This window comes from Castor canadensis, chromosome 4, assembly GCF_047511655.1.
Source record: "Castor canadensis chromosome 4, mCasCan1.hap1v2, whole genome shotgun sequence".
NCBI lineage: Eukaryota > Metazoa > Chordata > Mammalia > Rodentia > Castoridae > Castor > Castor canadensis.
In genome coordinates, this window is record NC_133389.1 from 27,690,730 (window position 1) to 27,712,802 (window position 22,073).

General features: G+C 51.0%; 1 protein-coding gene across 5 annotated transcripts in view; it reads right to left on the reverse strand.

The window, feature by feature from the left end:
* Positions 1 to 22,073, reverse strand: part of Ctif (cap binding complex dependent translation initiation factor) — a 266,455-nt gene that overhangs the window by 200,717 nt on the left and 43,665 nt on the right. The gene's annotated exons all lie outside the window — the stretch shown is intronic.

Here is a 22,073-nt window from a genome sequence, read left to right on the forward strand (position 1 = left end):
GCTGGGACTGCCATTGCTGTCATCCCTTATCCCCTGAAGTACCAGAGAGTGTGGGGAGCCAGAACACAGCCCCTTCCAGGCAGGGACCCTCTCCTTTCTTGCACAGGCTCAAAGGCTACTGGAAAAGTGTTTTAAAGCTTGTCTTGCACCCTTTTTAGCATCTGGAGACCTGTGACCTCCAAGGAAGGCCCACTCAGCAGGAAGAAGCAGAGATGGAGTGCGTTTCATCAACACAGCTAGTTGAAAGGTCTTCTACCAAGCAAAACCACAAAGAAGACCTGAATACTGGATGCACAGGGCACAGAGAACTCACGGGCTGCCTGATGGTATGTAGTGTAAGAGAGCCAAGATCCTGGTGCATGAAGGGAGCATTTGGATGTCAAGACTTTGGATTTCTGGGTACACTTTTGGACGCTGTTATTTACTAATCCTCAAAGGCTGGTGGAGTGTTAACCATAATGAATCCATGACAGGGCCCAGGAACTCTGCTGAGACCATGAATGTAGACTCCCCATCCTCGGACAGTGCTGGTGATGGGGAGAGGCAACTCTCTGGTGCTGGGCTCCTGACCTACTGCACTATGAAGCAAGAAATAGGTACCACTGCAAGCCGCTGGTGCGCTGCTAAGGTAGTGACTAGATATACCGCAGTAGAAAGCTCTCGCCTGCCCCTCTGATTATGCTCATGGGCCCCTCCCCTGACCCTGGCACTGCCCCCTTTCCCTACTTTCCAAACCTAGAGACCCTTATACTAATGGAATGCCAGAGCAGTGCCTGAAAGGCCAACTGGCAGCCAGTCCAATCCCCTGGCTTACTGCCAGGCTAGCAGCCAGAGGATTCACCCAGCCATGGTGATAGCTATGAATACCATACCACAAACCAGCATCACATGCCAGGCACCCTTCTCAGCACTTGATATGCACTTCACCCTCACAACAACCCTATGAAAGTGGCGTAATGACGCTACTTAAAAGAGGAAAATGGAGTTCAGAGAGGTTAAGAAACATGTGCAAGTTCACACAGCAGGACTCCAGGTAAGCAGGTCATTCCACTGCTTCTTCTCTCTCCCACCTCCTGGCAGCAGGACACCTCCTAGTTCTCTGTCCCCCACTGTCATTCCGGTAAGTTGTGAACTTTTCATGTGCTGTGTGTGTGTGTGTGCTTCTTACTCCCCAACTGGGTACAGGCTTAGGAGGGCCCCATCCTAAACAGGCTCAGTGCCTGGCCCCATGCAGGTAGCCAGAGCTGGACAGGAATGATAAGATTAATGTGAAAAGTTGCTGCCTGCTGGCACAGCCAGTATCTAAGGCCATGCCCACTATTCCTCGAAGGCTTCAGATTTTATCCAGGGCTTCCTGGCACACCTAACAGGTACAGTCTGAGAATAGGGTTTTGCAGGAACTCAACATAGAGTTTTTTTCCAGGAGGATCACATGCTGGGCTCTGTCTGCAGCAGCAGCCTCTGGTCCTCTCTGCTGGGCTCTCCCAGCCATGGATGAGTCCCACTGGCCACACTATAGTTGTATGAAGGAACCTGAGTATGGCAAAACCCCAAACCCACACACAGGCTCACTGAGGAAGGGGCAAGCATGAGACTCATCCTGACTCTGCAGAAGTTTGGTGCCCAGAGGGAAAAAAGAGGGCTTCTCCATGGACCCCTGTCTTGGATGGTCCTTGCACCCGCCTATCCTCTTGGTCTCAGCCTCTCCCACCCCAGCCAGTGCTGTCCCATCACACTCCCCAGTTTTGTTTGTTCACTTTGTTTTATTTTTTTCAGTCATGGAGATTGCTCAGCCCTTTTTGTTTTGTATTTTGTTTTTGAGATGGAGTCTTGCTAACTTTGCCTGGGCTGGTCTCCAACTGACCATCCTCCAGCCTCTGCCTCCAGATTAGCTGAGATAGTCTGAGGCACTTTCTACGTGGTCCTTCAGCAGGTCAAAACGGGTTGAGCCCCAGTTATGCATGGTGGTGACCAGACCCAGGGCACCCTCACTTGCTCCTCCCTCCCCTCTCTCCTGGGGAGTTCAGTTCCTGGGCGACTCCATCTTCTACATTCTACAATGGTCCCTGCCAGGGAGCCCAGGTCCTCCTTCAGTGGGGTGGGGAATGTCAGGGCACCCAGGATCCAGGGTGGATCCTGGCCACAGAAGAATAAGAAGAAGCAGGAAGAAAAGTGCCAGGCAGGTCCTATCTACAGCTCTCAGACTGCAGGTCCACCTGGCATTTATGGGCCACTCCCCAAACCCACTGACTTTTTTTTGTGTGTGTTAAAATATGCATGGCCATTTAAAATATTTTAGGTATACAATTCAGTGGCTTTAAGTACATACCTACTTCCAGAACTTTTTCCTCATCCCAAACAGAAGCTCTGTGCCCACTGCCCACTCACCCCTCAGCACCCTTGACCAGGCCCTGGTAATCACTGTCTTCCTTTCATCTCCATGAATTTGTCTATTCTGGGTACTTTGTTGAAAAGGAGTCATATAATATTTATCTTTTTGTAATTGGTTTATCTCCTTTAGCATAATGCATTCAAAGTTCATCTATGCTACAGCGTATGCCAGAATCTCTGCACTTTGTGGCTAATAGGCAGACACTGTATTTCAAAAATGCATTGTATGTATTTACCAGTAGTCTAGCCATCCATTCATCCATAACTGGCAATTGTGGCATTTCCATATCTGGCTATTATGAGCCTGCTACTATGAACGTGGGTGTGCAAATAACTGCATCGCTGTGTTCACGTCTTTGGGGGTGTATACCTACACGTTGCCCCACATTTCCAAGGCAAGAAGGGTGACAAGGAACAGAGCAGCACTTTCTCAGGCTGGCAGGGGCTCTGAGGAAGCATGCTCACCCCAGGGCTGGTTCTGCTGCCTTCCTGCCTGAGTTCTGTCCATCTCCCCTGCCTCTGTGACTTGGTCACAGTAAGACAGGAGGGGAAATCCCCAACAGCTGGGCAGAGGAGGGGCTTCTGTTAAGATCCGTGAAAGTGAGCACGAAGTCTGGGACTGGAGGAAGAAATTAAAAGACAGGAGAAAGAGTGGAAAGGGATCTGCGATATCTCTGACTGCTGCCCCCCAGGATGCAGAGCACCCACTGGGAAGCAGATCCCAGGAACTTGATCCTGCAGCTGTCCCCTGGGTCCCACCCTGCCCCCACTCCCTGACAGGTGATGGATGGGGAGGAACAAAAATGCCAGCAGCAGGAGTAGAAAAAGTGTCGAGACTGCACTGCACTTTGCTGTGAAGGGTGGCAAAGGGGCAGCCACCCTGAGGCTGGGGGGAGGTGAGGGAAGGTTGAAGAATGGGCACAGCTACAGAGGGCTCAGGAGGCCAGGCTGCAGAACAGCTGTGGCTCCTTTGCCTGTGGTTAGGGCAGAGGGCTTGAGCACATCTATGGCTATTTGAGAAAGGGAAGACCACTCTCTCCTGGCACTAAAGGACCTCATGGAGTGGCCTGAGGCACATTACCCCTGTACTGCAGCTTTCACACTCCATGCTGCTACTTCAGCCCCGCTGCATGGCTGCCTATTTTATGGCCAGAAGACCCACACAACCACCCTCTCGCTGCTGGGTGGCCTTCTTAGAAAGTCAGCACAAAGTGTAGGTGTCTGTCTGCCTTCCACCCGGAGGTTCACAGTGCCCTGAGGGGCACAAATCTGGAGGAAAAGGGAAGCCCACATCCGGGAGCGACCAGGCCCAGAGACAGTAAGCCCAGCCTCCCAGCAATCTCTGCATCATCTTCCAACAGCTCAGTGACAAATGGCTTTAGCAGCTGTAAATTTAGCCAATCCTTTTAAGAAGAGCCAGGCATTAGGGGCATTACCTCCCCTCCAATCCCCAGGGAGGAGCTCAGTGACCTGCAAACCAGATGGGACTTGTCTGCTCTGCTGCCTGCCCCCTTTCTTGGGGTCCTGTCATTCCAGGCCCTGCTGGAGGCAGCTCCTTCCCCTCCACCCTTCAACCATCCAGAGAACCCAGCAGAACAGGCTGCTAGACCTCACATGGAAACTGGGAAGATCTTAGTATCTACTTTCCTGCCTTTTGTTTTTGTTTTTTTGTTTTTTTTGCTTTAGGGGATATAGCAAGGGACTCAGATCTCTTGGACCCCAGGCCAGCTGCAAGGAACCCAGGGGTGACACAGACAGAGGACTTACTTGGTGCTCCTTGGCCCAGCAGCCTTGGGGCTCTTTGGTCTGTTTCCCCAATCCCTGCAGAATAGTAACTCTGCATCTAGGTGACACCTGAGCTGTGGGTGGACAGGGGCTGCACCAGCTTCTCTCTGCCCCCCATTCTGTTAACTCCACTCATTACACCCACTAAAGTCTTCACTGCCCCCCTTTCCCACAGCCTCTTCCAGTACCCAGTGACACACAGCACTGTGCCCTGGGCTCCCCACCAGAGCAGTTTGCTCCTGGTGACCCTGTTACACACAATGCTGGCTGTGCCTAGCATGCCCCGTTTCCCTTGGTCCCCTCTCTGCTTTCCACCAACACACAGTTCTAGCAACAACACCTTCATCTAGAACATATAATTAGGGCTGGACTTCTCCATTATCAGCTACCAGGTGGCCCCCCAGGCCAGGGCTGGCCCTGAGGCCGCACTGCCTGCAGAGCCTGTGGGAGGAGAGAGGCCAGGCTACTAAGTTGGAGGATGCCCACGGCCATCCTGGGGAAGCCATGGGAACCGCTCCCTGCCAACCCTCCACCCAGCCAACCCACACTCCTCCCCCTGCACAGACAAGACTGGAGAGAACACCATTTCCCAGGCAATCCACAGCCCTATTGTCCAGCCACTCAGCTCACTGTTGGCTTGATGACTTGGCCACATGAGTGTTTGCCAAAGGAAAGCAGGAGGGTTCAGCAGAGGCCTCTGTGAACAGAAGCCTCAGGTCCCCGACCCTTGGGAAGCAAGAAAGTTCAGAAGCATGCAGCACTGGAAGTGGGTGAACTTGGAAATTAGCAACGTTTACTGTCTTAGAAGTCAAGGACATCTGTCATCCTCTATATGTCTGACTTCCCCCCCCCCCACTTCCAATTTAACCCTTTGTCACTGAAACATCGGTGCTCTTCAAGTTGCAGGTGTTGTGGACTTAGTGAGCTGTAAAATAGATGTTCAGTGCTACAAAGCCAGCATTAAACAATGTAAAACTACTCAGAAAATATCTCAGTGTGTAACATCACGGTAGGTGTGAGTATTGTTCCTGGGACTTTTGTTTCACCTGCCCAGAGGATTTGTTTCTTTCCATGAGGTGTGATCAAAAGAGATAAAGTCCAGCGGACCCGTGTGGCACTTCCCAAACTTCAGTGGCACACCAGTCACAGGGCAGCTTGTTAAAATGCAGAATTGGACTCAGTACATCGGAATGCAGCCTGAGATTCTGTATTTCTTTTCTTTTTTTTTTTCTATTCAAACGTGGTTTTGCTATGTATCCCAGGCTGGCCTCAAACCTGTGATCCTTCTGCCTCAGCCTCCCAAGTGCTGGGATTACTTTGTGGCCACACCTGGTGAGATTCTGCATGTCTAACAAATTTCCAGGTGCTGTTGTTGGTGTTGGCTAGAGAGCTACACTTTGAACATCCAAGATCCAGAAAACTTCTTTCATTCCTTCCATCCATCATTCAGATACCACGCCCTGGGATAATGGAATGGCCTTGTGGCCTTGAGGGAGGGGGCATCCCCCGCCCCCTGGATGACCTCTCAGGACTGGGGGCAGAGCTCACACCTGGAAAGACCACGGATTGAGCTTTTATGTCCTAGTGGACCCCAGGGCACCACCCTCCACACCGGACTCTGAGAGCCAGGTGCACATTTCAGCACCTGCTTGGAGGGGGTCCTGAAATGCAACCACAGTACTTCAGCGGTGCATCAAGAATCCAGCCTCTTCAATGGCAGATGAGGGTAACCAAGACCCAGTAGGGGGAGGTGACTTGCTAGGAGTCACTCAGATGCCTCTGTCTAGAGCCAGCCTGGACAGGACCCTTGCTCAGCAATCTGCCATCCCAGAGACTCCTGCTGAGGCCAATCATGACCCCCAAGTACGGTTCAGGACAGAGATTCCTAAACAGCAGACAACCCTCAAGTCATCCCATGTCCTTACACCCCAGTCTGTGAGCCCACCCCGATCAGTGCCTGGACCAAGCTTCACAGTCCCTGCAGAATGGCGTGGAGAGGTGACTAGGGCTTGGGGTGACTAAGAGCTAGCAGGGCATCGGTGGCAGGCGCAAAGGAGATGCGGTAGCTCCTTCTCCCAGCAGCTGCTGCCTCCTTACAGAGGGAAGACTAGAAACATAGCCTCAGTAGCAATGACTGGGCCTGAGACAATGGTGGGAGGACCCCCGGGCAGGCTTTGGGGGTCCAGCCCCTGCATTATCCCTGGATGTCCTTATTGTCCCTGTCTGCCTGCCCTTTGGCTCCCTGAAGACCTCAGTGGCCTCCACTTGGCTCCAGCACTGACCACCTGTCCACTTCCTTGGCACCCAGAGCAAGCTGCCTCCTGACACCTTCTCATCCTCCCCTTTGCTGTTACCTAACCCTTGCCCGCTCTTAAATTTTTGGGGGTTTTTAATCTTGTCTTGAGGAAACTGCATGATCCTCAAAGTCCTGTTTCTTCTAGACCTGTCTCCATCCCAAGCCTAGAACTCGCAGACTGGCCTCTGGTCTCCGAGCCCTGCTTATCCACTCCAGCACAATCTTTCCCAATCCAGCCTTCTCAGCTCTCAGCCAATGGCTGCTGGGCCCTGGGTGACCCTAGTCCCTCCCAGCTTCTAGAACGTCAAAGTCAAAGAATGCTGGGGTCCTCCTTCCAAAAACAGAATTCAACTGCTTCCCACAACCTTCCAGAGACTTCTCAAAACAATTTATCCCAACTAAGAAGACTAGGGGCTGGTGGAGTGGCTCAAGTGGTAGAGTGCCTGCCTAGCAAGCATGAAGCCCTGACTTCAAACCCCAGTGCCACCAAAGGAAAAAAAAAAAGTACAACCGACTTAAGAAGTGCTGAGTACTTGCCTTGCCCTACAAGTGCCAGGGGACATGGAAGCCACAGGTGAAAAGGATAAAGGCTGTGCAGAGTCACAGAACCCAGCCAGCCAGACAGCCATATCCCTGGCTGAAATCAGAGGAATGGGACAGTTGTAGGGTGATTCTGGGTTCCAAGCTGGCTCACCCTCTTGCCAGCTGTGTGGCTTTGGACAGACTGCCCCCCTGCTACCTCAGCTGCAATGCAGGCTGATGACAGACGTACCTCAGCAGGTGTTGTGAGAATTAAGTAAGGTAATGCATGAGAAAGGTGCTCAGCACAGCCATAGACACAGCAGCACAGACTTATGGGTTATAATCACCCAGCTTCACACCATTCCTGCCACCCCTCACTCTGTCTTCTGCAATGTCTCCTACCTCTCTGTCTCCCCAAATCCCAGCCTCTTTCTTGAAGCCACCTCCTGGTATGGTACACCTCCTCCATGAAGCAATCCTTGGCTACTCTGGCTTCCACTGGTCATTGCTGTCTGAACTCCTATTCTCTGCAGACCTCACGCCTCTCTTTGAACTTCCTATGCCCTGCTTGGGCATCATCTGGCCTTCTCTTGTGCTCCAACCCTGGGGCGACCTCAGCTCTGTCAAGCTTCATGGATTCATGCTAACCCATTCTCTCTCCTTCCCTAGGCCCTGGGGCAGATGAATGGGTCACACCACCGGCCTTCAAAAGCCTCTGGGTTTATGGGCTAAGAATGAAAGCTAACTCATGCTGGGAAAGGAGAGCATTGTGTCCTGCTCTGAACCCGGCAATGCACCCAGGAGAGCACCTCAGGTTAAGGCCAGAAAGTTCCTCTGAGAGTGGTGGCCTCAACACCCCAGGCCCTCCTTCTCATGTGACATTGGCTTCAGTGTCTCTCTTGGGGTAACCAAGGCCCCCAGACACCTCTCTCCTTTCGGCACCAGCTTCCTGTACCAGAGTCCAGCTGGAGGAGTTGCAGTAGCAAGCTGCTTATGAGAGCCTGCCAGGCACCCACAGCCTAGACCGGTTCCACATCGCCTGGCCCTCAGCGGGGCTGGGACTTGCAGGCTTGTCCAGTCGGGTCTTTAGCACCAAGACACCTTACTGGCTCATTTTTGAGAATATCATTGCTTTCTCTCCTCTCCTCCTCCTGCAGAACTGTGCCAGCTTATCTCTTGGAAGCTACCCTGACCCCCACCTCACAGTGGCCCCTCAGAACAGCCAGAGCAGCTGCTCACTGGGCCCTTTGGCCTCTGTATGCACACACACACACACACACACACACGCACAGCACACACAAGCACACACGTGTGCACACACAGGCACACGCACTCAATGCACACACCACCCCTTCACCTTGGCTGATTATCTAGTCTCCCACTGAAGCACAACACAAAGCAGATATTGCTATTGCTTGTTTTGGGGGCCACATGTCCAAATGGTATGTTTTGTTTGGCTGGTTCGGTACTTTTACAATATTTGAGGCAGCATTTATAAATCAAAAAATCCACATTCCTGGCTTTTCTTGAAAAAGTGGGAAGAGGTAGCAACATTGACCTCCCTTCCCCACAATGCTACCATCAGCTAAAGCTAAGGACCTCTGCCCCCTTCAAAGAGATAGTCAATCTGCAGTTCTCCACAGACCCCAGCTCTCTCTAATGCCTTCCCACTCTCCACAGCCAGCACTCGTGTCACTCTCCTCATCCATACATGTGAACTGCCTGGCTTTTACAGGCATCCAAGTTTGAGGGCCCTCTGCAGGAGAGGAAGATGATGTGGCCTAAGAATATGAAAATGAGGGATGTCCCTGAGAACTTGGAAATAAATAAAAAACAGAGAGTTGTAATGTGACATCAATATCTGATAGTCCAAAACAGAAACGTGCAAGGTCATTGCACAAAGGAAGAAAGACTTCCAGACCAGCCTGAGGGGGGACAGCACAGTGCTGTTATAGGAAGTTGATGGGGTTAGGCTGTGCCCTTCCAAGCTCTGTACACAGACCCTCCTGGGTACCTCAGGAAGAGAAGAAGAGCTAAGGGTGTTCCTTTGCTCCCCATGATGCCCGGCCATACCCCAGCTCAGCCCTACTGTGGGCCAAGTGGCTAGCTAGCTAAATCACCAGGCCTTAGCAGCTGGGGACCTGTGTGCCCCTTCTTTTGGTTCCTGGGAGCCAGAGTAGGGCTGACCATAGACATTCAATTGATCTTTGATAGCATGATGATGGCTCCCAGAAAACAGAAAATGGCCAGCAGAGAACTGGTGCTCTGTCCCTGCTATACGCCGGGTGCTCATGCACACAGAGGCAGGTGGCACATTACAGCTCAGACAGGGGCTTCAGGCAGGCCCCTCCTGCAAGGTAGCCTGTACATATCCCTCACAGTGCCCGAGGCCCACTGGATGCAACTGTGGGCATCCCAAACTGGACCCTGTGCCCAGGGGGCACCTATCGTGTTCCCTGAATTCTCAAGGGACCCCAGGGGGAAGGAGAATTGCAGCAAAAGCCAAGGACCTCTAGACCCAGAGGCAGCACACCTCCGGCTCCTGCCACTATTTCTGCTCAAAGACAGTTTCCCTTCGGCCCTTAGGAATAGGAAAGCAAACTACAGTATCAGATCCCCTAAAGGCCACTGCCTTCCAAACCATTTTCCTCTAACATCATACTCCATTGAAATAATAAGTTCTGCCTCCAATATCGAAAAGGTAATAAAAACTCATGTTTATTGAATGTTACTACATGACAGTCTCTGTGTGAAATTAATTTAATCTGCAACCACAACCCCAGTATGCAGATACTATTTTGTCCCCATTGCACAGAAGAGGGAACTAAGGCATAAAAGCCTGCCCACGGTCACCTGGCTAGGAAGAGGCTGAGTCAGAACTGGAATCCACACAGAATGGCTCCAAAGTATGGCTACTCTGACTAATTAGAAGTGAGATGTCCAAAGCTCCACCCCTCAATGTTTCATCCCTTGCCATCTCCCATAAATTCCTATACCCCATGGTCACTCCTAGAGGATGCCTTGGAAATGACTCCCGGTCACAGCTTTGGGATCTGCATAGGGCAACAGAGTAAGCTGTTCAGATTTTGAACTATCTAGTGGTCAAGGTCATCCAGGATTCCTGAGGGCTCCACAGCCCAGCCCCAACCTGCCAGCAACCTCCTGGTAGCCTCATGGCTGCAGGCAGAGGATGCATCACTGCCTCCATTTCATAGATGGGAGCCCTGGAGCCATGTGTCCTGCTAGGCAGGGCAGGATGATAACCCAGGCATCCTGGGGCTGACTCCAGCCCCAGGCATTTGCAACATTGCAGAGTCCCACTGCCTGTGACATGAGTCAATGAATCACTGGACATTCCTACTAGGCTTGATAGATCAAGAACTCAGAAGCATGAAGGGGAAAGAGACAAGAGGGGACAGAAGTTCCTCTGAGCTATAGAGAGAAGGTGAGGAAGTGGGAAAGCTGAGCTCTGCAGACCACAAACATTCTCGAGCTATGTCTTCCACCTTGTAGAACTTAAAACCCCAATTATGAATTGCTCAGAAAAGAAAAGTCTATATATAGAGACAGAAAATAGATTGTTTTTTGCTTAGAACTGCAGCAGGGAGAAGACAGAGGGACAAGGGGTGATAGCTAAAGGGACAGGATGTTTTTGAGCTGATGAAGGTGGTGACGGTTGTTATAGTATATGTGCATTACATTGAAACCATTTAATTGTACACTTTAAATTTATAAGCTGCATGATACATGAATTATATCTTAATAACACTGTTAAGCAATTAATGCATCTGCATGAATTGGTCCCAGGATCATTGCCTTGGGTTGGGATCTCTGGCTGCGCAGCTTGGAGACTTCTCCAGAGAAAACTGTGGTTGTGAGAATCAATGAAGACCAAATGAGCCAAAAAAAAAAAAAAAAAAAAAAAAAACCAAAAAATAGTGAAAATCCTGAAAAAATGCATTGAGTCTCAGCTCCCACTAATTGTGACAGCTGTTTGTAGCTTCCTGGAAGGGATTCCATTGCTTTATAAAAAGTGGGATGTATCTAAGGGTACAGCTCCATCTACCAATCTGTAAGTCCATCCATCTGGCCATTCATCCATCCATCCATCCATCCATCCATCCACTCACTCACCCATCCATCCACCCACTTATCTACTTATCCATCTACCCTCCTACCTACCCACTTATCTATCCATCTGTTCAACTATCCACCCATCTATCCATCTACTCACCTATCCATCCACTCATCTACCTTTCCATCCATCCATCCATCCATCCATCCATCTATCCATCCAGTAAGTACCACACAAGCTGGTTATGTGCCAGGAACACATCAGGAGAGCAGAAAAACATCTGGAAAGTTACATTACCATGAACCAAGTGCTGCAGGGGCCCAAAGGAGCAGTACTGACACATGAAACACAAAACTGTTATTTTTGATTAGCTTGCTCTAATTGAGAGAAAAATAAAATGAAATTACTAGACCTTAGAGCCAGAAGAGATACTAGAAAATAAAGTCATCAATTGTAAGTTCCACCATTAGTTCACGAGCAACAAAGAAAAGAAAAAAATGCTGCAAATTAAACTATTCCATAATATTTTCATGATGACCCTGCAAGCCTGTCTATCAGTCACACAGGCCTAGGTGGCACTCAGGCTTTCTCTTCTCTCTTTAGAGCTTTGGCAGTTTCACATACTTTGGGTGGCGTGGCTTAATGCACACGGCAAGCCCTGATGTTTTACAAGAAATCTGAGGTGGCAGTCTCATCTCTGACGATGAGTATTTCCTTTGCTCCTGTCAGGTTGGTGGCCCAGTATTCTGTGCCCTTCTGCCCAGTGGTAACTGCACAGTGATTTAGTAATAAATCATAGTGTGACCTTTCCGAAAACACCTTGGGTGACAATGACACTCAACATGTGGTTGACCGAGATCTTTGAAATCAGGAACAGTCAACCACATCTACACAGGCTCAGGCAATGATGGCACTGTCATGTCTGCCATCTGGCCACACGGAGGGTGTCATGCCCATGATAGAAGATGTGCCCTGATTTAAGAGATGTTAGGTGGTGAAAAGGACATGTCTCCTAGCACCCCTAAAACAGGCAAGCCAGCCCCTGTGTGAGAGGCGGGGAATTGCCAGCACAGAACTGTGATATGACACACCCAACAGAACCCAGCTGCAACGCTGAGATTTCTGCTGGTGCATTTTCTTTGCCTCCCTCAGGCTGCTCCAGCCGACTGACAGCTTTAAGCTGGTTTTGCATCTTTTTTTGCTTAACACACACACACACACACACACACACACACACACACACACACACACACACACACACACCAGGCTTTCTGGGCCTACAAGGCAGTGAGATCAGCATATCAGTGTATGCAGCACACTTGGTCCAGTAGGCTGTAAGGATGGGTGAGGGGAACTTTGTCTCAATGCTATCCCAAGGACCGGCTCTGATGTGTGAGTAGCGGAACAGGACTGCAGCTTTACGGCCACCTGAGACAGCATTTCCACTCCCACGGGCCACTGCCCTGGCTGCCAGACACAATATTATGCCACATCAACAGATGAGGCAGCGCAGTGTTTCCCGGCATTCACAGGGCTCTCCTGGGGGAGGGACCCTCCAGAGCATCCCTGGCAGATCACCTACAAGCAGTCTGGCAACACTCTTGCTGAGAGCAACCTTGGCAATCATCACGTCTGTCTCATACCTCCAGGGTCACAGGGTAGAAAGACTGCTAAATTGATCCTCAGCATCTCAATATGCTTTTTGAATCCTGGCCACACATCTGTCTTATGGGGGGCACTGGCTCACGATGGGAGATAACACAGAGCCCTTTTGTGAGCTTGGAATTGGAGCACTGGCCCCTTGACATGAACAGATTAACATGGTCAGGCCTCATGACAGCCACAAAACCCTTTTTTCCCCCTAGAGCTGGACAAAGAGTGGACCTGAGGAGGGCAGATTTCAGTTCAACTGAGTTCAGACACCCTCTCCTGCAGGCAAGGCCAAAGCCTAAAAGGACAGCCCTCCAAGCCAGAAGCGTTGCATCTGTGTACCCAAGAGGGAGGAAGATGCTTCTGATTTCAACAAGATTCACAGTCTCACCTGGGATGTGCCTGTGAGAAATGTCACTGATAGGAGATTAGCTACCTTGGGATTGATGGCAGGGGAAGCCACTCAGGATCGGGGGGCAAGGAGAGAACTAGTTCTTCTGCAAAAGATAACAAGTTTGTCCATCTCATCCAGCAGCATTCAAGGAAGAGGTAGACTGCCAGAGAAAAACCCAACACTGCAGTCTGGTGTGTGGTGGTGAGCCAAGAATGGGCCTGGAGACACTGGGCTGTTGGAGTTCAAAAGAGCTCTGCCTTCAGTTCACCCAGGACCCTGGGTTCCAGCTCTGTCCTTTATTCAAAGCACAACAAGTATTTGTAATCAATTCAGTGCCTGCTACACCCCCTGCGAGGCCCTGAGTGATCAAGGTGAGGGAGGCCTGGGCTCTGCCCTGACGACTACCCCAGGTGGCAAGGAGAAGGCTGAATACAAAGTGACAAGGATGCCACAGGAAATTCTGTCCAGAGCCCCAGGACATAGTACAAGAGTGCCCATGTGGAATCAGCACAGTATGACTTGGGCTTCAGAGCCTGTCCCCTCTACAGCAAGACCCTTAGGAGTTCCACCCTTCTGAGCCTCACTCTTCCAAGGCCAAGTATCCTTGCTACATCCGGTCACTGTCAGCTCCCAGGCACCAGGGAGGGGCACCCTGCAGGAAATGATGACAGTGTACATCTATCGTGTGCCTGTGGAGTTGGATACACTCCAAGCACACTTCTCGGTGGCATTTAGTGGCTACAACCCTGCGAGGTGGCCACTGTTACTACCTCCAGCCGACAGTAAGGAAAGTGAAGCATGGAGGGCTATTATGTTGGCTGGCAACTTGGGGAGCTGCCCCCTTCTCTCCTCACATACTCAACATGAACACTGGCCGCTTTGAGGGTGACACTGGGTAAAAAGCTTTGGAGGACACTGGGCTGGCTCAGGGAAGCTCCTGACAGGCTGAGTTAGGGCTCATGGCGCTCCCACCACCCATCACATGGCCTCACGACCGGGGTCTTGTCCATCTGCCCAACACACTGGAGTTGCCCACCCTCCTCCAACAGGAGCAGCTGATACTGAGAGGGAGGAGGCTTCCTAACTCTGTCAGGAGCCTACTGATGTGGGTGGCACAGGACTGGCTAAGAGGGAAGCGCTGCCCAGAGGTGGACAGATGGATGCACCATGGACTGGCTCCATGCTCAGCCACGGAACAGGTTCCATGGTGGTCCATCTCCCTGTGGCTAATTCAGATCCCTGAACTATTAATGAAGGACTGTCATACCTGGGACACCATGTGACATGAAGGAAAAGCCATTTTTCTACAGACAGTAGGAAGCAGCTACATGGAAATGTAGGAGAAAGAAAGGACTGTAAGCAACAATTGCACCAAGTGTCTCTCAGAGGCCACATTAGGATCTCTTTTACTTCCTCCTGTGTACTTTTCATTCTTTTTTCAAAAATGAGGGTCTGGCATTTTTATTACTAAGAAAAAGCTCCAAACTTTAAGTTGGCTATTGCTCACCTGGCTAGAGCATGGGCTCTGAGCGTCTGTGCACTCCCAGATGCAGTGTAGGTTGCACAAATGTCACAGGGAGGTACAGCCACCCTCAGATCAGTAGCGTGACACTCAGACCCTTTTACAGGACTGTCCTGGAGGGCATATGCCATGCAGAGAGGCAGCGGCTTCCAAGCTGGGGCCTGGCTCACCCACTGCTCTGGAATCTGCTCTGCTCCTGTGAGGACAAAGGTGGGAAGGCCAGGTGGAGGTGGGGACTAAGGACAGCACCTGTCTCCTGGGATTCTGTGAGAAGTAATACCGGTCAAGTGCTTTCAGCCCAGGCAGTGAGGCCACTGTCATTGCAGGCCCTTGCTCCTGGCACTGAAATAGAATGTTCTCTGCTTATGTCCAGAGGGAGCCCACCCGCTCTCACCACAGTGCCATGTCACCATTTCCTGTACCACCCAGCAGCCGATTCTCCCCAGCTGGCAAGACAACAAAGGGAAACAAATTCCCAAGTTCTGACCTAAACTTCAAGTTTGCAGTATAGATGCCTGTCCTGACCCCCTTCCGGCTCCTCACACCCTCAGTGCCCCATTGCTCCTGGCTCTCTTGTCTGACTCTGTGCACTGTGTCTGACAGTGGCCTTCAAGCTTCTCTGAGCATCCTCAGAACATGCCACCCTAATCCCCAAGATGAGAGATGGCCGCCATTCCCACCCTCCTTGCTAATGATACCACACGGCCACCGTCCTGCACACCAAAGATGCTGAAACAGACCGTCTTCAACACATCTGGGAGGCATCCACAGACTAAGTGAGGTAGACTTAACTGCTCTCTTGGGACTTAAAGGCAACCTCAGTTATGGGACACCTGTGACATTTTTTAGGTTACCAAGTAGGAATAAGGTGGAACCCTCATAAGACCCCTCCAGAACCTCCTAGTTCCTTGGCACCCTGCCCACTCAGGCCACCTGCCCATTGTTTTGGGGCCTACAGCTTAATGCATGCCCACTGAAGGTTAAAGGATGAGGCTAGGCTGGAAAAGCAAAGGAGCAATGGAACAGAGGGTGCTAGAGGCTCCGTCATAGGCTCTGCTACAGGCAGAGGTCTGCCTTGTGTACTGGCTGCTGGGTCTCCTCACCCAGATCATCCAACTTCTCAGGCTGGAGAAGAGAGAACAGCCCAGCAAGGCTCTCCTTCACACCACGGCTTGCATCTGCCTGCTGGCACAAAGACGGTGCCTCCACCCATTCCTGCCCAGCCAACTCCTATCCATTCCTCAAGTCCCAGCCCACATTCACCTCCTTCCCAGAACTGAGCTTCTGGTGAGTAAGCATAAACCCCTCACACATTTGTCTCCTTTTAGATATGGTGGGTCCCTTATATCTTTTTCTTCCTTCTATTCCAGTGGCCTCTTGCAGAGTAGGAAGGCAGTCAAGGGATAGTCATTGAATGGGGGAGGGAGCAAACACAGGCCAAGATGGTGCACTTTTTCATGCAATGCTTCCTCTGCCAGCACCTTGCCCTTAGTCCACCCACACAGTTCCCCCAGGAGACTGGGGATTGGAAGCAGAATCCCACGGTGCAGTGGAGGCAGAAAACATGGCTCCAACACTTTTGGGCCATGGACGCATGGGAGCAGCTGATGCTTCTGGTTGAATCTGTGATATTGCTTATTTCTTACAGAAGAACACTGGGGGAGACACTTTGTCTGCATAAAAACTCTGTCCCCCAGTTTCCTTCCCAGACAGGAGTGATTAATGAGCTATAAGGGGAGTTATGGAGTGGAAAATTCTTGAACAGGACTGATCCAAACTGGCATACGCGTCTTGCCCTTCCCACTTTCTCCTTCTTGCCTGGAATACGGATGCAATGGATGGAGTTTTAGTAGCTTTCTTGAACCAGAAGACAATTTTGAGGACAGAAGTCGAGCATTAAAGTGAGGAAAAAAGATAGAAAGAGCCTGAGTCCTTTATGACATCATTCCAATGATGCCTGCCAACTTACAGAAATTAGAAAGAAAGAAATGAGTGTGCTGTTTAAACCACTGTCATTTGGATTTTCTGTTCATGGCACTGTGGTAAGCAGCTCTCTAAAATGGTCTTTAATAATCCTCCCCCAAGCATGGATGGACCAAGTGACTTATTTCTAATAAATAGAATATGATGAAGTAACAGGATGTCACTTCTAAGTTTCTTTGTTTTGTTTTTGTGGTACTGGAGATTGAACCAAGAGCCTCACACAAGCAAGGCAAGTGCTCTACCACTTGAGTTATACCTCCAGCCCTTCTGTTGTTTTATTTCTTGTTTTTGAGACAGGGTTGTGCTATCCTTTTTTGCCCAGGCTGGCCTTGAAGTCAAGATTTTCCTGCCTCCACCTCCCGAGTATCTGGGATTACCAGCATCACTACCACACCTGGCCCGAGATTAGATTTCAAGAGGTTGTGACTTCCATCTTTGCTGGTTCTCTGTTGTCTTCTCAGCTTGCACACTTAGATGATGCAGGTGCCACGATGGAGAGGCCCACGTGACAAGGAACTCTGGGCAACTGCTGGCCCACAGCCAGTAAGGAGCAGAGGCCTCTCAATCTAACAGCCTGGGAGGACCCTGAAGCTGCCAACAACCACACAAATGCACTTGGATGGAGGCAGAAGCTCTGCAGTTGATAACAGCCTTGCACACACCCTGAAGGGAGCACCCAGCTGAACAAAGCCAGACTCTAGTCGTGAGATAAGAAATGAATTTTGTTAAACCACTAGGTCTTGGGGTGATTTACTACACAGCAATTTGACACCACCACAGTTACCATTCCTAATTAACTGAAATCTGTAAAATGGAATGAGTAGGCTGGACAATCTTCAAGGCACCTGCTAACTTGAAAATTTAAGAATCCTATGACTTACCCCAGGTCAGGCCACAAGAGATCCAGGTCTCTAGACCCCATCCCTCAAGAGGCCAAGCTTGGGGCTGTGCTCTGCTCACTCCTGCCTTCTTGTGCTAATGCCTTTGCTCTCTGTGACTCAGTGCTTGGAAATGAAGAAGTGAAGTGGAATGTCAAGACGCCCTTCTGAGTGTCTGGTGCTGGGGGCCCTGAGCCACTCACTGCAGGGCCACCCATCCTGGCAGACAAGCCTCAGGCCCAGCAAGGCCCCACCGTAACTCTCCCTGTTTGCCAAGATGACCCCTCCATCAGGGCTCCAGATGAGGTCTGGGAATGGCAGGACACACACAGGTTCACAGTCAAGGTTGGCTGACTACAGAGGAGGCACATGGTTTAGCTCAACCAGTGACTTTCCAGCATGTTTTGCTGCTTATAGGTAGAAGTGTGTTCCCCAAAATGCATATGTGGAAACCCTAACCTCCAGGACCTCACCACGTGACCTTACTTAGGAAGAGAGTCACTGCAGGTGTCATTTATGAAGATGAGGTCACACCGGAGTAGCATGGCCTCAAATCCAATATGACTTCTGTCCTTATACATGAGACACTGGAGCAGAATCACACACAGGGAGAAGACCATGTGAAGAGGAAGGCAGACTGGATGATGTGTCAGAAACCAGGAGAACAGCTGGTAGAGTGTCACACGCCTGTAATCCCAGCACTTGGGAGGCTGAGGCCAGCCTAGGCTAAGTAGCAAGAGCCTCTCTCAAAAAAACAAAACAAAACAAAACAAAAACAAATGGAGGAGGAAGAGAAGCAGCCACGACAGTACACCAAAGGTTGCCAGCGGAGCCCCAGGAGCCAGGAAGAGCGTGGAACAGATTCATTCCGGTGCCAGAAGGAGCCAGCCCTGCCCCACACCTTGACCTTCCAGCCTCCATGAGGCAGTGAGTTTCGGTGTGCAAGCTGCCACAGTTATGGTCCCTTGTGACAGCAACCCCAGCAAATGAACACATCGTTTGTACACACACACACACACACACACACACACACAGACTGTAAATGCAACACACACATACACACCCACCCTGCTGTATCTTTTCTGCATTACAAACATCCACCAAAATGAGAAATGACATTTACAAAAAACACAGAGGCACTGGAATGTTCTCTTTGGGTGGGCATCCTGTGCCCACTTTGGAGAGTGCTAGCTTTAGGTAGTAGAGTCTGCAGTAACCAGCACTGTCCTCCCAGGGGCCTGTAACACTTGTGAACTAGAATTCCTATGTCTGATGACTGTGGTCTCAGGGCTTTGTGATCTCCTCCCCTTATTCCCCCCAACAGGGTAGGGATAAGGTAAGGAGGAAGGTGTCAATAAGGCAGCCTCATTCCTGGAGAGCCCTCACCTCCCAGTCCATGGACAACAAGCCCCTGGGGAGTTCAGGTGGACCAGCCTCATGATGCGCTGGGGCGGGGGTTGGAGTGGGGTGGAGATCTCTGCAGGCTGGTGGAGTTCTGGCCCTCACTCTTTGCTGGTGAGGTCAAGCAGTGCACCTGGGTTTCCAAGTGAGGAGGGAAGGAAGGAGCAGATCCTGGGATGGCGGGAAGGAGGAGGAAGAGTGGAGAATGCATGAGTGCTCATTCCAGAAATCCCCCAGCTCACTCAGCTGTCCAGACAGCAGCCGCCTGAGCCGCTGCGCAAATGCTACGCCCCATGGATGCAGCTAGGCCAGCTGACAGTCCCCAGGCGTGGTGCTGGGGAGCACAGGCCTCCTGCCCCCAGCAACAGTGGGCCTTTGGCAAGCAGAAGCAGCCATAGAACTCATGAGGCCCATTACAAAAAGAAAACATGAGCCTTCCTGTTGAAAAGGAACTTCAAAACAGTACCAGCAGCTCATCAAGTATTAATCTCTGAGTGAGAGGCCCTGTGTCTCTGCTTGGGGGAACAGGGTGACCCCTCAGGCTGCCTGAAAAGGGCAGATGGAACCCAGCCTCCTTTCTCCATGACCCCAATACACTGCCCAGTGACATTTCAGGAGGGGAGGCAGGTGGGAGGCAGAGGAGGGGCCTGTGGTACAGGAAGGGTGACATCTGCCACTTTGGCCTGCATCACCTGGTTCACAGGAACCTGTCCCCCCAAGAATTTTTCAGGAGCTTTTATCACATGGGACAGAACTAAATTCCAGATGTTCAGAAAAAGAATTGGCATGTGTTGCTAGAGGCACCTGGCATGAGGCAAAAACCTGCTCTCCCCTGGCTGGCTCACTTGTGCCATCATCTCCAGCCTATGTCTCACACAGACTTGAGGATACACCTTCTTCTTTTTACCTCCTAGGGTTGAAGAAGACGGGACAGGTCTAAACTCTAAATTATAATTACATGTTATAATTATATATTAATAATAATGTATGAATAGCAAAAATAAAGATAAATTGATCAGAATCAGCCAATCCAGGACCTCCTGAGTGCTGGGCAAGCACTCTATCACTTGAGCTTTCTCCCCCAGCTCTTTGGTTTTTAATTCTGTGTTTGAGACAAGGTCTTGCTAACTTTCCCTGGGTTGACCTCAAACTCCTATTCCTCCTGCTTCTGCCTCCCAAGTAGCTGGGATTACAGTTGTGTGTGCCACCACGTCCAGCCAGTCAAGTCCTTCCAAATGGAAGACATTTGCCCTTGTCTGCAGGCTTCTAGGAGGCTCCTAGAGAGTTGCCAAAATCCCTGTTCACCGTTCCACACCTTCCTGTGCAGGTCTGCCAATCATATACTGACCCGAGGGGACCCCCTCTGGAGCCTCTCAAGCTGCCAGCTCCCACTGGGATGGTGGGAGGGACAACTGAGAACTTCACAGGGATTATTTGTGAACCGAGCCAGCTCATCTGAAGGCACAGTGGAGTCAGCCAGCCTAGCTGTGGCCCCGGCTGTGTCTAGGTCCCCTAGGATCCAAGTGCCACCATGGTCTGCTCTGTAGCAGTCAGCCCTCTAAGGTGAGAGGAAGCCCAGGAGCTTGGTAGAGGCTCCTGTGTTCCCTTTCCCTGGGGCCCTGGAGCCAAACATGCAGTAGGTGGCAGGCCTAGCCTCTGCTGGGCTGATGGCTCTGTCAGGCCTGCTAGTGCCTGCTAATTGCCATCCTCAGCACTGCCAGGCCCTCCAGTCCCTTCGCCAGGAGCCCTGTGTGGTGCACAGCCTCCAACTGTAACAGTGACGAGAGATGCAAGCCGTGGGGATGGTGGCATTGGCTGGGCCACAGGCTCATGCCAGCTACTAATCCACTCACCGCACTGCGGCTGCTGTCTAGGCTCTACTGCTAAGCCCAGCCACTGTGACTGCTCCTGACTCCATGCGGACACAGGATGCCAGGAGAGCGATTCCCAAACCACTCCTGCTGAGGGCTTTGTGGAAATCTATTCACTGGTAGCTAGATTAACCTGGGCAGGGAGGAAGAACCACTCCTGAAGCCCACAGATGCTGCTGGCATTTCAACAGCAAAATTGGGGCAGATGAATCCCAAGGATTGTGGGGGAGGGGTCCCTTCCCTTTCTGCAATCAGTGTCCACATCAGTACTGCAACCAGCCTCACCCACATCTCAGAGTTGCAATGAGGGGCAAACGAGGCCGTGAGCATCAGAGAAGAACCTCTGGCCACCAGACCTTAACTGTACTCCGTCCACCCTGCCTCTAATCTGAAGAGTGGGTCCCACCTTAGTGATGAGAAAGTGGAGGCTGCACAGCAGGCAGGTGTCTGTGCTGGACCTGGGGATGGCCACCATATGCAGATTTCTTCTGAAGGTTGGGCCTCTCTCACCTGTCCTGCTCAGATCCAGGCCAGGATGTCTGGTGCTTGCAGGCAGTCACTGCTTGGATCAGTGGCAACACACCCAGGAGTGGCCTAGGTGTCCTGGCAGGAGGATCTAGAATGGTGAGGGTAATTAACAAGGTTGTCAGATAAGCTCCTGAGTAGGTCTGAACTGTGGAACCTGGGATGGGTTGGCCAGTCTGTGAACAGGGAGATGGAACAGGCACCCAGCCAACAGGAACATAAGGCAAGAAAGAGCAGGTTCCAGGCTTCCTCTGTTCCTGAATTCCATCTGTTTCCATCTATATTCATCTAAAATGCAAAGAACACTAAAGGCAATTCTGTGTTTGACTCCAACTCTCTTTCTATGGTGATTTCCCCTGGGAGGGGACAGACATTCATACTATGGTGTAAGTGACTAACACAGCAGGTTTTGATGCGGGGGACAGAAGTCAATGGGGACTAGAAGATGCCACAGAAAGGGAGGCAAAGAGAGTTCCAGAAGAGAGGTCTGTCCTTCTCCAGTTTGGGTCTCTGGGAGGGGTGGTGGCTAGGGGAGCCCCACCCTGATTATGGCATGGCTTCCTGGTGTCATGATTCTAAGGAAAGACAGAGGCCTTGATGACCAGAAACTCAAATGTGGGAGGTCCCTCTCTGGCTATCCTGGTTTCCATCTGTGTAGGAAGGGACCACTGGACTATTTCACCTCCACAGTCCTTTCCTGTTCTAATGCTTCTAACTCTGAGATGTCTGCTCACTTCCCTCCCTGCTGTCTAGTCACTAATGGGCAGGACAAGAGGCAGG